Below are 6646 nucleotides of genomic sequence, written 5' to 3'. Positions count from 1 at the left end.
TGAAAATGCACATGTAACCATTTTTGTTTAACTTTTGCCTTGTTTTTCATTTCTAACTTCAGTGGCCCATACTTACACATTTAATTAATATGCCTGGAATCAAATGTTAGAATTACAATCCAACCCCACTCTAGAAGGTTCCCAACTACTGACAGGGGATGAAATCTGTGAGACGGTTTTGGGTAGACGACCCAGATATTCAAAAGACCTAGGTTGGGGCCTTAAACCTAAGTCAAGAAGGGATAGCAGCTCATCGAGTTCATCATCTACTCAAGGATCAGATAGGGAGGTGAGAAAATTGAGAGCCAATTACGAACAGTCTCAGTCGCGGATTAAGAACCTTGAAGACGTTAAAAAAAATGAGAGAGGATCATGCAAGACAAATAAAAGAAATGAAAAAAATGATTGAAGACATGATACGATCACAGAGAAGAGAGCCATCGAATTAGGTATGATTACTTTATTATTTAGTTTTCTAATATGTTGTTATTCTGCAGTTTTGGTAGTAAAGTAGTTATGTTTTACTAGTAGCTTTATGATAAAGAATTGTTGACTATCCTACAGTTATGGTAGCCAAACAACTAGATTTTGATGTGTTCTTTATCGTTATTGTCTATTAGTGTCAGGAATGTCGGGGGGGAGTGGGGGTAGAGTTTGGTTATACTCGTTTTTCCATTGAACTTAGAGTTTTTGTGTGTTTATGGATGTTTATAACATTTGTGTGTTCCTTGATGTTTATGAAGTTTGAATGTTGTGGGGGTAGGACCGTGGGTAAAGTTCGGTTATATCGTTTTGGAGTTGAACTTATAAGGTTTTTGTGTGTTTTTTAATGTTTATGAGCGTCGAGAATGGCGTGGGGGGTGGGTAGAGATTGTTTATACTCGTTTTGCTTGTTTTACCATTGAACTTGGAGATTATATATATATATATATATATCTGCACATGTTTATTAATAAATACAAGTCCTTCTTGTGTGTTTATGGATGATTGTGAAGTTTATTGAACGTGTTATGGGGGGTAGGTCGAGTTTGGTTTAGATTGTTTTGGGGGGAAAGTTTGAGTTTTTTTTGTGTTTATTCTTATTTATGAAGTTTTAATATGATGTGGGGGGTGGGTTGAATTTCGTGATACTTATTTTTGTTGGGATTGGTATCCTAATTCTCCCGGAGTCTCGTTGTTTTGTAAAAATACACATTGTTAAATGAATAAAATAAGTGTTATTTAATTCTGGCATTTACTCATATCTAATAAACAAAGCTCTTTGGTTATCTTATGTGAACTTAAGCATGTATATGTAATATGCAATTGGATCATGCCTTAAGTGATAACCTAAATCGGTCTGTAGTATAAGGATTAAGGTGGGATACCTGATTCTGGTGACACTACGGATACAGCCTGCTTTGTAGAGGTTTGCAAGTATTGTAAACTACTATAGATGGTTGATCCTAACCATTCGTGTGGAGACATGGAGCGAGGTGTCCTATACAAAGAGTTTGTATAAGACCTGGACCATGAGATGACTAGACTCTGTATATAACGTCGTTGATACTAGAGACTTGCATCTCACCTAAACGACCATAGGTGACACGACCTCAATCCTGAGTGTTTTGTGAACTCCTGCCTTTGAGAGCGGTCCTTTGATTAGTATAGGTAAAAGTGGCCAGATTGCCAACTTAACATGCCTACCTTTTTTGGGGACTTGTCTGATCTGAGAGCTGGGAACTCAATCCACAATATGTAATTCACTCATTTCCCGAAGCAGGAATAAGTAGAGAGATTGCTCCCTTAAGGGCTGATTTCGGAGCTTGAACATAGTGGTCACAGCTTCTCTTTGGAAGAGAAGACTCAATCATAGTAGTATGATATTATGTTCATTAGAGGGATCAGTGTACTTAAGGAGACAAATGTAACTACAGGGTCATAGCGGTTATTGACCCAGCTGTACTTTTGAGTGATTTGTGAAGGGTTGTTGCAATACTCATTGGTTAAGATGGACACATAATATATCTGTAGTGAGGAGAGTTCAGCTGTCGGTCTTTAGTGGAGTGCCTGACAGTTAACGGATGGTGGACCCCGTGACTAAAGAGTTTAGTCAGTTATTCACGTACTGTTGGAGCTTCAGATCTACAGGTCCATGAGGTTCCTTTAGTAGCTTGGATTCATGTTGAAGGATCAGTTCTTGGTGTTGATTTGAAATGTTCAAATTGACAAGAGGTATTTTGATTATATGTGATATAATTGGTATGACGTATGAGATACATCTAGTGGAGGATTGATGTGATGTAAATGAGATTTATATTAAGTATCATGAAATAGAAAAAGAACTATGGTTTATATGTTTCATGAGATGAAATATTAAAACTATAGGTTATAAATATAATATGATAAGTTGGTTATCATTTATATTTATAATAATATTAATTATTAGATGATTAATACTTTTTCTTTTTAAATAACTAAATGTAGTGGGTGGTTATTGATCATGGTAACCGTGAGTTTAAAAGGAAATCGGTTTCCTATTTTTTTAAAATGTTTTTTTTTTTTTTTTTTTTTTTTACAAAAGTTTACAAAATATTTGAGTCTTCTCTCCAGTGAAAAGAAACTCACGGAAGTCGTCAAGTAAAATACAGATTTACTAAACGACGGCTGGGCTAGGTAAACGATCATGCAGGTACTAGCTAAACAATCGTGTAGTGTCTACAAACGATCGCATAGTTTTGCTAAGACGATCGTTGGCCCAAGGTAAACGATCATATAGAGTCTGTCGAGCTAAATGATAGAGCTAAACGATCGCATAGTTTTGCTAGACGATCGTTGGCCCAAGGTAAACGATCATATAGAGTCTGTCGAGCTAAATGATAGAGCTAAACGATCGCATAGCTTTTGCTAGACGATCGCATAGTTTTAACTAAATGATTGAGCATCGACCTATACGATAGGTCTCCGACTTCTCCCACTTGCCCTGTCGTGTACACGATCTGTCTTTCCACCGTTCGTCTGCCTCACACCAATTTCGAACAGAGCCCACCCTCTGAATTCTCACACCGAGAATACCAAGGTCGCCTTGTTGGTGGTGTCAGACTTAACTCGACACCGTCGAGACTTTCTGGAGGCCGTTCACTGTTGCGGAGGAGTTTGTGATCAAGGAGATCGTTGAGGACGAGCGCGAAGTATTCGTGCTGTGTTCGTGCGATGTTGGGTCGTGTAGATCGAGTGTTTGTGGTCGCTATTGTTCGAGTGGTAGCGCATCGGAGCGTGGAGACGCTTCTACCTTTGTTAGTACAGTTTTTCCTTCTGTACATTTGTTGTTTCATGCCGTAATTTCTCTATATTTGCATAACCATTTGTATTCAAGTCGACTGTAAATGTTATGTTGATTCATGATTGTAATTTAGAATAGTCTTGCTTCCGCTGCTCACGGAAATCATGGTTTCCAATTTCCTTCGGTTTTGGAGTTGAACTTGGAGTTTTTTGTTTGTTTCTGAAAGTTTATGACATTTGGATGTTTTTTTTTGTTGTAGGATATTGTTCGGAGATGAGGTTGGACAATTGTTGAAGATGCTGTGTTCCAGATGTTGTTTTCTTTTATGTATTTTTTAATATATATTTCTTGACGTTGTTTTCATCTTATTTCTTTAATGTATTTTTGAAGACAAATTTCTTTTATAAACTATCTTGTAACTTTTCTTTTATTTGTTATAATATGGACTTCGCTTTGTTTGTTTTATTTATTATGTGAATCTATTTGAGTTGGTTAATGATGCTTTACAGGCTATTCAGATCAAGTTAAAAAAATTACAAATTACAAATTAAATAATTTTAAAAGTCAATATTCAACTATTGAAGGAATGCCCGATGCAAAGAAGGTACCATCTGTTTGAGTTGGTTAATGATGCTTTACGCATTAGTGGGCCATCGAGAGTTCCATCAACTCCCGACGAGTGGAAGAGTCCATCGGGAGTTATGGAACTCTCCACGAACTAGTGGGCGGTTAGGAGTTAGTGGAACTCCCGACGAATAGAAGAGACCGTCGGGAGTTAGTGGAACTCTCGACGACGTATATTACTCGTCGGGAGTTCATATAACTCACGACACCCTATATTCGGCGTCGGGAGTTCGTGAACAACTCCCGACGGTCTCTTCGAACTCCCAAAGGATTTCTCCTGACCAAAGTCACAACGCGTTTTCCACAATTTTCTGACGATTTCATGCTTTGGGAGAAGTGTGATTTCTTGTAATGAGAGTAACACAGATCAATTGTCATCAAATCATACTCATTTTAGCAAATAAAGCCTTTCTTAATACATATATTGTTAAAATTCAACAAGAAAATAGTGACATAATCACAATTGGATTGTCATTTGTCTTGTGTTTATCTGGTGTATAGATGATAATAAATTATAAAATAAATTTTCAAATTAAATTGGATCAGTTAGGTTTCTAGATCAATTAAGGAAATAGTTATTTTTCAGAATACAACACTACACAATTGGGTGAAGAATTAAACATATAAAACTATGACCTTGTTAATAATAAAAAAAGAAACATTTAAAATTTTACAAACTAAAATTGGTCTAAAAAATGTAAATATTTGAGATATAAAAAACATGGTTTATTTTGCCCAAATACATGAATGAGCCCACACTTTTATCACGGTGGGGTAGCAGCATTAATAAGAAGTGCATGGGTAGACCACTTTCTCTTAGTCTCAACTATACAATAATTAAATTAATATACAAATTGAACTGAGTTGGATATAAAATATATCATAGTATAATACTAAAATTCCATTAATACAATTTAAATGGGCTCATATCTCAATTATAATGAGTCATATATACATCAGCACACTTACCAAACCATTGACAAACATTACTGTCCAAACAAATGTTACATTTCTTTGTAAAAAGAAAAGAAAAAAAAAAAAAATCGCTTTCACCAATTTCACTATGATATCTTATTACTCTAAGTCACTGTCATATGATTTTAAGTTCCAAATTTTTATTCAAACTTTTAGAGTATTTCTAGTTCAAATATAGTTATGAAATGTTGATGAAAGATTATGGATAATGTTACAAATTTTAAAAGTATAAGAACACTTTTATAACAAGTAAAAAAGTGTAGAACTATTTTTATAATCTAACATTCCAAATACATTATTCCATTTTGAATTTAATGCTTTACATTATCCAATAATTAAAAAAATATGTTGTACTTTTTTTAATTATTATTCAACGATATTTTGGGTAGAATTTGAACCAATGACAACTTGATAAAAAATATATTTTAACTAGTTGAACTATAGTCATAAATCTTTTTATCTTATTCTTATTACTAATTGAAAAAAAATATATATTTTATTTATGAATTCAAATGGTGAATCTTTTATTAAATAATTATTACTATTTTGTAAGTATTGAAATGAAACTATACAAACAAAATGGCTAAATGTATAAAAAGTTTTTATTTCATTCTCAATTTGGTTTTCATTTGTTTTGTAAATCTCAAAATTTCACTTTAATACATTAAAAAGGTATCAATTATCCCCCAATAACAAAAGTTGGTGTATTACTATATTATTATTATCTCATTTACATATTTAAACACAAGTAGTCATATCATTTAGATATTACTTTAATTTAACTCTACATTAATTTTTTTAAAACAGTAAGTGAATGTATGAAAATTTATCCTTGTGAGATCAAGTACAAATATATATCTACTTTTATGGACAATTGAAGATTAGTTTTCTACAAACAAATTCTAACATTTCTTTAAACACAATTTATAGATTTAGGATATTATTCAGAAAAATAAATTAATGCATAAGGATTATTTGATATATTTTGATTCTTACCTTTTTATTTTAGTTTCATTTGGTTATTATGTTCTAAAAATGAAGAAAAAAAATGGTTGGTTAATAAAAATTTAAGAACAGATATGAACCACAATTAAAAGTAAATGATCAAAATGAACATTTTAAAAATACATTAGCCAAAATGAAGGGAGACGAGAATAAATATTTCAAATATTTGAGAGAATATTGTGTATAATAAATACAAACATTTGATTATTTATTTATTTTAATGGTTCAAATAATTTTATGATTTATATATATTGGGGAGGTGGTGTTACTGTTGGTATTAGGCGGACGAATCGCGGGTGAAGGATACAGTCACGTGCGCGTAAAAGACGCGACAAAGCATGATTGAATTTGAACCGACCAATCAACATCAACCACCACCGTCCATCTCCCGCTGGGCCCACCACTTTCCACCAATCACTCCTCGCCACATGTTCTTTTAAATTCAATTTTTGGTGCCTCTACGCCACTCCTTATCATTTCCCCTTCCCCCTAAAAAGACAAAAATGCCCAATGTTTTTTAGAATCTATTTTTCTTTCTTCCTTTTTCTCAAAATAAAAAAATATATAATTATCATTCATTTTTCATGACATTATAATAAAAGTTGAAGAAAATAGCGGTTGCTTCTTGCTGGAATACAAAAGAAAGAAAGTTGTGGCTGTTGATTGGCCACGTGTCGTGTCATTATTTACTCATCTATAATTGCAACTCGTATTCGAGTACTTTTGTTGCTTTCAACTTTTTCTTTTTTAAATATTTTTTTTGTTTAAATATTATTTTAC

The sequence above is a fragment of the Benincasa hispida genome, chromosome 3 (assembly GCF_009727055.1).
Source record: "Benincasa hispida cultivar B227 chromosome 3, ASM972705v1, whole genome shotgun sequence".
Classification (NCBI taxonomy): Eukaryota; Viridiplantae; Streptophyta; class Magnoliopsida; order Cucurbitales; family Cucurbitaceae; genus Benincasa; species Benincasa hispida.
The sequence above is the reverse complement of the archived record's forward strand: the minus strand, read 5'-3'. Positions refer to the sequence as shown.